Below are 11389 nucleotides of genomic sequence, written 5' to 3'. Positions count from 1 at the left end.
GGCAGCTTGACTTCTCAGCAGAAGTGGAGCTGGAAAACCCAGCAGAATCTGTGCTTCACTGGAGGAAGTAGTCAGAAGACAAAACCAAGCACCTTAAGACACAGGACTGCTAGTGTTTGTTCCTCACTGAAAGAGAGACTACAACCTAAAAACCATCCAAATAGACAGCTTTGAAGAATAGTTTGTGTTTATCTGCACTAATCTACTCCGCTGGGGGGAAAAAAAAAAGGTTTAAATGAGAGCTTTGGCAGAAGAAGCTGTTTAAAAATGCATCCTGTGAGAGAGAGCATGAGAGCTGCCCTGCACAATGTGTGTGTAGGAACCATCCTGCTTCCTGCTGCTTCTCACACTGGGCAGAGGGAGACTTGGGGTGGCCTGCACAAGGCACAGAGTCCATGGTGGTGAGGGAGCAAGGGAGAACTTGGGTTTAACCTTTAACCTTCAGCTGTGCCTTCAGTTTGCATTGGCCAGGTGGACTGGTAGGAAGGAAATCTCCTGTGTTCAATCAGGAGGGACCTCAGTCAAACCTCTGGTTTAAACACAAGGCAGTGATGTAAGTTAGTACAGCTGCTGAAATCATCAAGTCCCATTGCTGCCATCCCTACTCAGATATTATGTAATGGTCCCATGTGCTGAGAAAACACTCACTGGAATTAACAATGCTGAACATTATTTAATGTGATGAGTGTGGCAGGAAAAACTACTCTTCCAAAATAATAAATCATATGACATTTAGCTACCTTTTTCTTGGCAAGAAGCCATCAAGTTTCAGCCTTTCATGGTGTATGAGTTGCTTTTGAAGTGCTTTTGCATTAGGAAGAGTGGGCCTACAAATGAGGTGCAATGCAATTCTGCATTTAGTGTTATCTTGTGATAGGGAGAGATTAAATATATCTAGGCTGCAAAGCAACGGATCTTGGGGTTTATCTGTACTTCATCTATGATTTTTGCTTTCTTCAGACCCACTTTTTTCTTCCCAGTGTCCTCAGTTTTTCATCTTCACTGCCCCACCTGCAACTCCATTTCTGAAGGATGGGAGAAGATTTTGATCTACTGGGACAAGGTAAGGGAATGGTTACTTTTCCCCCACATAGTGCTCAGCATGCAGTGATACACTTGTATTCAGGTTGGGCTCCATTGGCTTCAGAGAGACAGAGATGAAATGAAAAATTGCAGCCATTGCTGGGAAAGGGCAGCACCACCCTGGCACAGTAGAGATGCAGCCATATTCCTGCTGTATTTTGTGTTTGGTTAAATATCAGATGTGTCAGGGGGTTTGTCATTCTTTTCCAGATGGTCCTACTAAAAGAAAAGGCAATATCTGATGAATCAATGACATGAGGTGGGAGATCAGGAGAGATCTCCCTAAGATCTTAATAAATGTTTGGGTGTTACAAACATGCTGGAGCACATTTTCAGTAAATTTTGCTGGGAGAAATGCAATGTTAAAAGCATGCAAGCAAGAAGAGCACCAAGTACTGCTTTAGGGTATGTGCTTGCCATAGGTGTGGCTGAAAGTCACTGCTGTAATTGTTATTCAGCGCAGAAATTGAAAATGTACTTGGGCTGCAAGCAGTCTGACCTGCAGAGGAAGCCATATCTCACTGTGATGGGCTGAGTGTTCACTTGGGTGAAAGGCAGGAAGGACTGGGGCACATCCAGTATTTCACTGTCACTGTCACCTTCTTGGCCTGCTAATGTAACCAAGAATCAGCTGCAGAATTCCATTAATTCTCAGTTAAAGAATCCCTGACATTTGTCTAAAACTTTTCTGACCAAACGTCATAGGCTGAACTGTTGACATCAAAGTTTAAAACTCCTGTGTGCTGTTGGAAGTGCCTCCAAATGGCTGCTGATGAATTTGGTCCTCTGTTTATTGCTTCTAATGACACATGCATTTTTTCCCTGATGGAGAGACCTCAATTTCAGACACATCATCTCCATGGTAATTAGTGATAAATCATCTTCACTGCGTTTCCCTGACACACATAATGTTGTAGTTTTACTCTCAAGTTGTTCTGTTTCAGTCAGCTTGACTGAAATAGCCAATAGCCTTTTAATGCTAAGACATTTTAAAAAGTGAAAAGTCCAACACCCAGGTGAGAAAGCCCAGCATTGAGGACATACATGAACCTTCAGGTCAACTTCTTGCTTGTGCTCTCTCTGGTCACTAATAAATTATGACTTCCTGCTTCTTCACTTGCTCTCATATCATCCTAGGGGGATTTGCACAGTATTTTTTCCACTCCTCACATAGACTGTGTGTGGCCTGGAAAACTGCCTTTTAATAACTATCCAAGTGCTGCATTGAATAAAGCTTCACTTACTCATTGCATTTCTCTAGGGCTTTCAATATGTTTTCTAAAGCTCTTATAATTATGGATGAACTCACCTTCCCCTAGCAGTTTCCAGAGTAGCAGGTGACATTCCTGCTTTACACAAGGGAAATGGGAGCCCAGAAAGGTCAAGCCAAAAATTCTCAGCTTGCAGGAAATGTCACCCAGTCTGGGGTTTCTACACCAAAATGTAGAGGGTTTTTTTTCTTCTTTTTCTTCTTCTTCTTTTTTTTTTTTTTTTTTTTAAAAGACATCTTAACATTTAAAGCACAGCTATAATTGTTCTCAGCTGCAGCTGATGACATTCAGCAAGTCCTGCCAATGCAACTGCAAGTGCCCAAGCCCAGGCAGCAGGAATCCAGGAGTGTTCCCATGTGAGAGGAGTACTTGCCAAATATTGTGAATGAGTTCTGGGTCAGAGGAGGAGCAGATTTCCATTCTCAGGGGTGGCACTTCAGGGCCGAGCTCTGAGACAGTAATTTTTCCTTCTGATGTTCTCCTTCTCAGTCAATTCTGTCCAGCAGTTAGACACAGTGCAGGTTTTCCATGTGGGCAAAAAGTTATGTAACATTTACTTAAACTTTGAAACTATTAATCTGGGAGGATGTTTTTAAAGAAGTATTGGTTTTTTCTTTATTGATCTTCAAATGCTTTGGGTTTTGAATTTATGGGCTTTGTAAATGTAGGTACAAAACATCTCTGAATTTCTGTCCTCATGGCATGAAGGAAATAACATTTGTTCATTGTATTATATGCTGGAGTAAAAGCCCCTTTTAGCAGTATTAGTCTGTTAATTTTCTTCATAAAATTAATCAATGTAAGTTGTTCCAGATAGGCCTATTTCTCAGTTTTCCCAGAGGTTTCCTGTTCTTTCCTCCATGCTGTCTGTCACCAGTCACACTAAAAATCAAAAGCAGACCCCAAAGCCATAGGGAGGCACAAGTCACAGGGGTGCAGCAACAACTAAACTTCATTTCAGATCGGGAAGGAGACAAACACAGCAATAAAAAACCCCACCCTTTTCTAAACAATAGAAAAATCACTTAAGGAAATCTTTAGATTGTGTTTCTCAAAGGTTGTTTTAAAAGGCTGGGATCCATTAGTTTTGGATTTGCAAAATCCTGGATGTGACTTAGCCATGTCTCATGATTTAAATGATCATAGATGTTCTGGGCAAGTCTAGTAAACGAAATATGCATTGGGCTGTGCACATGCACGGGGTGGAACATGTGCACATATATTTTCCATTATTGATTTTTTTTATTGATTTTTTTTTTCTCTGATGATTTAGCAATATCTAAATGCAGCAAAGTGTGGGTGAAAATAATTATTGCAAGAAGTAAGTAGTGCTGGAATTTTAAAATCTTTATTAGCAGACAAAATCCCAGAACATCATTCTCCCAGATGGGAATGGAAAGGCACAAGGGGCAATTAATCACTGAGGGGCAAAACAGTATTCAGTACTTGCTTGTGCTTGTCCTTGAACCACTGATTCTCCACCTGACAAACCAGCTCAGCATGTGGCATCTTTGCAACATGTAGGATTGTTTTGGAATAAAGGAGCATAGGATTTGTTAGATTTTAAAGCTCTTTGATTTTCTTTTTTTAATTAGCAGTAAAGCAGTAAGGCACTTAAGATGCAAACTCTAACAATAAATGGGGTTTGCTCTGTATTTATGGCTAGTGAATAAAGATTACACAAAGGTGGTAAGTTTTAATTTTACATTAACCCAGCTTGGCTCTGCAGTAGGTGCTGAGCTCGTGTGACGAGAAATGAATCAATTGCTGTCTGTGCCTTGCAGTGGTTGTCCCCAGTGAAATAATCTAAACCTGTCAGATGGTGACAGCTTGCTCTACCTTCACAAATAACACCATTTTTGAGAAATCAAGGACTGCTGATATTGCTGTAATAGATCTAAAAGTGCATACTGATGTGATCTGCCACTTCTGCGAGATGGAATTTGAAGCTGCTAATACACAGAATTTTTCTGCTGCTTCAGCTTCTCATCTCAGAAATGTGGATTGCATCTTTGAAAGAGTTCAGCACTGAACAAATCTCCATCTTGTCTAGTTCTGATACTTGGATCATAATACTTGAAAAGCTGATACAAAAAAAAAAAAAAATGCTCCCATACCATAAAAGCTACAAAACGCTTAAGAAACTGCCTGGAGAATATCCCTTGAGTATCCCAAATATGTGGTACTGAAATGTGGAGTCCACCAACTCTATTACAGCTTGTACAAACAAAAGCAAAGGTACTGGAGCACTTTTCATCTCCCAGAACTCTAAAGAGATTTCAGAGCACTCAGCCATAATCCTTTGTGTTTGAATAGAGCTTGGCAAATGTGAGACGTTTTCAGTGTTTTGGCCAAAAATGTAAACTGAAGGGGGAAAATCTGAACTGCAATTCAAGCAAGATGGCTGTTACTGATGGTTTTCAGTTTTGCAATGGATGGAGAGGTAGTGATCAGACTTGGAAAAACTTTATTTTGGTTAACCAGAAACCAGTTGTTCAATGAAAATTGAAATATTTCAATTTCATGAGAATGGGTTTGGCATTATCTAGGCATAAGCAAAAAGAAGGCATTGAAAAAGAAAATGCCAGCTGAAAATGAAAAGCCAAAAAATCTGATTTTGAAGTATTCTGAAAAAGATCTACTCGTTCTTACTGGGGTTTTTTTTGGGTTTTTTTTGTCTGTTTGTTTGTTTGTTTTGTTTGTTTTTTGTTTTTTGTTTTTGTTTTTTTTTTTTTTTTGACACAATTTTGTAATTAGTTTTAGCTGGCAGTATTGGATAACCATATAACCATTTGAGGATGAAATCACTTTTTGTCAGGATGTTGTGTGCCCACCTTCACCTTGAAGAGTTCACACAGAGCCAGTGGGAGAAGGGCAAGGGCTGCTGTTACTGTGCTGTTAAAAGAAGGATCATAGAGACTTTAATGTCTCGTGGCTTTTGATATCTTAAACAAAAAAAAGTGAATGAGCTTCAACCTTCATTTCCAGCCACAACAAAATAAACACTGGTCAGCTTTAAGAGAGCATCCCTGTCAAAATTATACTTAAAGATTTGTGAAAATTCTTTCCTAAATTGTTCATTCATGTTGTTTGTTCTTTTTTTGTATTGGCTTGAACACAGCTGTAAATCTATGTAAACAGCATCTAGTTGTGTGTGGCTTCTAAATATAGTGCAATGGAAAAAGAAGTTTAATTTCTCCATAAGATCTCTTGAGACTCAATGTATTTTTGAAACACCATTGGCTGCCCTGACACTGTGACAGCAGCCAGTTGTTTTAAAGGAGATTTGCTTGCTGGAAGTGGTGCAGTTGACCTTGGTGCTGTTGTACTTTCAGAAGGAAAAGGTGGTCAGAGGCTGAAGTGATGCCTGACAGAGGAAGAAAAGGCAGCTTATTAGGCTAAAATTTCAGCTTTTCTGATAAAAGTGAAGAAGTAGTGCTTAAGTGAGAGATCTGCAAAGAGCAGGTAAAGAGTGAGCACAATGAGGCTGTAGAGGAGCATGCAGCTGACCTGATCATTGCAGCTGACATTTCTTGCCTTATCACAGCATCAAGAGGCTTAGCAAGGCTGCACAATCCACACTGCCCGTGGCACATGGGCAGGATGAGAGGATTTTTCCTGGAGAGTCTCCAGTGATTGGGTGACACTTGGGGTTGGTGCAGTATTTCTTTGCAGTTGTTGAGGAACTTTACCACAAAGAGTAAAATAATCTGCCCAGAGTGAGAACAGGGCTGAGTTGGAAAATGACCAGGTTTGTTGAGATTCAGATCATTGCTTTTTTTGCCATAAGGTAATTTATCTTCCACTTTCACTTCCGCTGTGCATTTAATCCTGTGCTGAGTGAATATCTTACTTTGGAAATCCAAACTAATAATGGACATAAAAATCGTGGTAAATGATAAGATGCAATAAGACAAGTCATATCTTCCCTAATGACACCGTAATGAACTGAATTTAAAATGAAATCCTATCATGAACAGTCACGGCCCATTAGACAATGAAATTCCTTGTTAAAGTGACTTTTCAAAAGTACTTTGCAAAAAGTGAAAATGAAACAAAATTACACAATATGGTTGGAAGCCACTTGTAGCCAGATCCTGGTAATGTTTTGGGGTAAATCCCCATGAGCTTCAGTAAGTATTTTGCTCATTCAAGGACATAAACTCTAAAAGCTGACTGTGGATTACATGCCACAGGAATAATTTCAGCAAGATTTAACAGCTAATATCACCAATATATGGTTTAAAATAGTATACTCGTTGAGAACAGATGGAAAAAGAAGTAAAAGATGGGGGATTAATTTTTTTGCTTTTGGTGGTTGCTGCTTTACATGGATCATGCAGAACAGGGACAAAACACAAAGTCCCTTGATTTTTAAACACCACATGCTTTGAAGAAAACGTTTCAGGAACAGGAAGTGGGAACATTTCCAAAAAACAACCAAAAGGAGATGCGGGGAATGGAAATGACTGTGGAGGTGCTTGTTTTTGTTGGTAAATGTTCCAGAAGAACCTTTTTATAGATGCAAGTACTATTGTCATTGTCATCTTCAAAGCAAATTAAACAAAGCTTTCTCATCAGCAATGATTATTCTGAACTAGAGTTGGCATGAAAATTTAAATTGTAAAAAAAAATAACAACAGTAAAGGTCTAACTCTCATGGAGGAGCAGCAGGATGTAGGTTCCTCTTGCTCATCAGGCCCACTGGCTTTCAGCTGAAGGTGCATTGAAAATGGGGCCATAAACTCCTAAATCAAACACTTTAAGAATTTTTACACTTCATATTTTCTGTATTTACAGTCTGGATATTCCACAGTATTTTGATCTCTTCTGTACTAGGTATTAACAATGAAAGAAACAGATTTCTATATTCTTTTAAAAAGTTTCTTTTTTTCCCTTTTTTTTTATCTTTTTATGAGCATCTGTTCTATAGTAATTGCCATGCTTGGGTAATTCATCTAATGATTACAGGGCTGTTGGTAGAGGAAGCTGTAAAGCAGCAAGTAAACACAGGCTTGTGTAGCTTTAAAGAAGGCAAAAGAAGAAAATATCCTATTCTGAATGATTCACAATTCTGGATCCCATCAGGCTGCACTTCTGAAAGGGCTGCAGGCTTAGCTGCTGTCATTGTTCCCAGCTGGAGCTCTCATACCAACTTCTTTTGAAATCTGACCATTAGAGCTTGTTTTGATACATCCTTGAGCGCGAACATAAAAGCTGAAGTAAATTGTTTTATCAATACTGGCTTATAATTTTAGTCCAAAGCTGTCTAGGGTGCTTGCATACAGGGAATAGCTCTGAAGAGAAGGTAATTGTGTCTCTTATTCAATGTATCTACCTGGCAATGCTATTTAGAATTGATATTTGGGGAAGGAAAAGAGAAATGGAGAAGATGCTGTCTAGAAGACTTATGTGCTTTTAAAAAACAGGTTAAATTTGAACTCTGTTCATTTGGACAGAGAAAAAATGGGGCAGATAGGTTTATTCTCATTTTACTGTGATGAAAATAGACCTTGATTCAGGTGTCATTTTCCATGCTGATCTGTTGCTTTTACTTTTGTTGGTTTTGGTTTACAGCAAAGAGAATTGGGGCTTTAGTGTTTGAATCAACTGCTAATGTAGGCTTGTAGCCAAAAAATCTCTTTGCTGGTCCACCAAAGCATTTGTCAATAAATTCTCAAATGCACAGATGTTTTGAACCTGAATCCAGTTATTCACCTGCTGTAGGAAGTGTTATGGAGCAATGAAATAGCAAATTGTTCTTTCATTTTGCTACCCTAGATGGTTAAGCAAAAAAACCCCAAAAAATTGGATCCCACTTTGAGCAGATCATAGGAAATAATAACCTGGAACTGAAATAAAGCTCCCCAGTAGGGCAAAGGATACAGCACTGACGTGATAATAAAAATACACTAAGCATGCTAAACAAAAGCAAGCTCTGCTTTGGCAGGAGGCCTAGGAAGAGTGAACTAAACTAGATCAGAGTTGGCTAAAAGACCAAATGGAGTCAGCAATATTTAGCATAAATAAAACTCCAGCCTTGGAGCTTTTAAATTTCTGCCCTTCCTTTGAGCATTTTCCTGCTCACAGGTTGAATTTCATCAGAAAGCACTTCTTAAACAAAACAAAAAGGATAATAAAACCCAATGCATTAAAATCATTTTAAACTGGTGAAATTTTAGTTGCAATGTTGTGAGTTAAGCGTAGGGAAATGAAGGAGGGAACTACACCGGTATTCTCAAATGGCAATGTGGTACACGAAAGGAAAATAAGTGAAATTAACAGGCAATCTCCATTCTATTTCTACAAGTAGTCCCTTGTATAACATTAAGCATAAGAGGCTGAAGCTCAGGCTGGCATCCTCAGAACCAGCAATTTGGACAGGCTGAGTCCCAGTGCACTTCAGCCACGCTTCATTCATTAACCATAACCCAGGGGTGGCAGCACAGCTCTGTGTGCATGCTTTGCACTAATGTCTTAGTGACTGCAGGCTTCTGCTGGAGGGAGCGGGCAGGAGAAATGTCCCTCAATAACCAGCTGACACACCAGGTGACACAGTACAATTATGTCAGGGCTGTTCCTTGGAAGTTTCCATCCCTTGTAGGCAGCCATTGGGGATGCATAAGGACATGGTCATGGATAATGTTCATGATTGTGTTCTCTTACAGTTGTGCCTCTGGCTGAGGGTGAAGAGAAAAGGATTGCAGGTGGGAAGGGATGAGTTTTCCTCAGGGGTGTGAGAATCAGTCACCTAGGCTGGCAGGGTATGGAGGGGAGCACTGCACACGTCTCATTGTGCTTGGTGGAGTGCGAGTGGGAAGTGAAGCTCACAGAAGAGAAATTGGAAATATGCTGAATTGAGCAGAAACTGGATTGAGGAGGAATAACTGCTGGATTTGTGAGAGAGAATTTTGGAAGGAATGGATCTTGTGTGTGGAGCTAAAGAACTGGTAATATTTTGTATCTGAAAGCGTGTAGAGTTAGCACTTGAAATCAGAGAAGAAATGTCAATGAAGGCTAAGCTACTATTTGGGCTGCAGTAGCTGCCCAAATAGGGGTGAGATGGGGTCCTATAAGTGGGATAAGTGAAGAAATTAGCAGGCCAGCCAGAAATGGTTTAGGCTCCTGTCTCATCCCTTACTCTGCAGTGAGTAGTGCAGGGACTATTGCTTCCCTTATTTCCAACTGCAGAAAACCCAATAGGCAGCAAAATTTCAGTGAAGAAGTGATGACAGCTCAGGAAACAGAGTTCATAATGGAAACAACACAGCAATCTTAACTTCAGCACATATTTTTGCTCCCATAATAGATACCTGCTATTTTATTTTAGCTACATTAGTGAAAAAATAGTGTCTCAAATTTATTTTTCACCTGCTTTCTAAAAGAAATAATAGATATGTGATTGTTGGGTCCTTTTTCTCTCCAGTTACCAGCTGGGAACTTTTGGAATAGAAAGTACATTATGTTTCCACTATCTTATATTTGCAAAAAGATTGTGATCAGATTGAGAAGGAGAGACCCAGATTAGCCCCCAGGGAACAGGCAGACTGAACTCCAGCATGCACACTTGTTCTGTGGAGCTGTGTGCTGGGAAGTGTGTTTGCCTCCAGCCTGGCTTCTGCAGACATTGCTGCTCACCTGCAGAGTTCAGCCCTGGGGCAAAGGGGAGTGAGGGGAAGGAGAGGGGGGCAGTGGTGCTGCTGACAGGGAGTGTGGGGTCAGAGGAGCAAAGACCCAAATCTGTAGGGAACCAGATTTATGTGTTCTGCTGCTTGAGGAACATCTTGTTTACCTGAGGAATAACACCCCAGAGTAAAGCTGTGTCTGTCTGTTTCTCCTGTGGGGTGGGGAAAGCAGAGCAGCATCCTTTAGATCTCACCAGAGCCCAGCACAGCGTTACAGATCCAGCTCTGCATGTGCACCAAGGGTTTTCAGGTAGTGCACCATAAGCAAAGTGATCAAAGCTGAGGGGCTTGAGTTAGCTTCAATTTAAGCCTTTACTCCTATTTTGGCACATAAGAAACTCACTTTTTTTGGCAGGTGAATGTCCAAATTCATAGAATCATAGAACCATAGACAGACTTGTGCTAGAAGGGACCTTAAGGACCATCTCATCCAAGCACCCTGCCATGGTCAGGGTCACCTTCCACTAGCCCAGCTTGCTCTGAGCCCTGTCCAACCTGGCCTTGGACACTTCCAGAGATGGAAGTGCAACCTATGCCAGGGCCTCACCAAGGCTCTAATTCCTCCCAAGTCAGTGGAGATGAGCAGCATATTTGAGATGTGAGTCCTCTTTGTATTGAAACGCCAATCTGATAGGCTGGGATGGTGACAATGACATTTAAATATGTCCTGTGTGCCCTTCTCAGGTCTTATGCTGGGGTTTCTCATTTCCCACAGCTGTACCCTACCACAACACTGCACAGGATGAACACTGGCTCCTCTTTTAACTTCTGCTCCACAGCTGAACCTGCAGAATTTTGGGTGGTGATCACAGAACTCCTTTTGCCCTTTGCGCTGAGGCATTTGCTGGGTGCTGCTGTAAACCCCAGACCTGCCTTTTGTGCTGGCAGGAGAAGTTTGGAATTCTGTGGGGTCAGGCAGCAGTGTCCAGCACAGATCTGGCTCCCAGCTGAGCCACTGTCACCAGCCTTTGATGTACAGGGGCAGAGCTGCAGCCTCGTGCTGGGTCCTTGTCAGTGTGAGAGGAGATGAGGCAGGAGGGAACAGCTGGATATGGATATGAGGAAGCAAACAGAAAAATAGCACATCACAAGTAGGGGTTTCAGCATATTCCCTGCTTGTAATGTTTTCCCAACTTTTGTGCTTGTCTTAAGGCTTTTAGAAAATGCTTTTTAAAGCATGACTGGCAAGTTTTTAATCAAATCCCGGCTAATCTGTCCTTTTGGTCTAGTCTGACATGGTTTTCTCTAATATTTATCTTCCAGTGTATCTCTCAGTCTAGTTTTGTACTGCTATAAATTGAATTTCATGTAGTTTCTTCATGAGGTTACTTTACAATCCAATATCTAAGG

Source organism: Pyrgilauda ruficollis, unplaced genomic scaffold (assembly GCF_017590135.1).
Source record: "Pyrgilauda ruficollis isolate IOZ18807 unplaced genomic scaffold, ASM1759013v1 scaffold21, whole genome shotgun sequence".
Classification (NCBI taxonomy): domain Eukaryota; kingdom Metazoa; phylum Chordata; class Aves; order Passeriformes; family Passeridae; genus Pyrgilauda; species Pyrgilauda ruficollis.
This window is presented reverse-complemented; position numbering follows the sequence as displayed.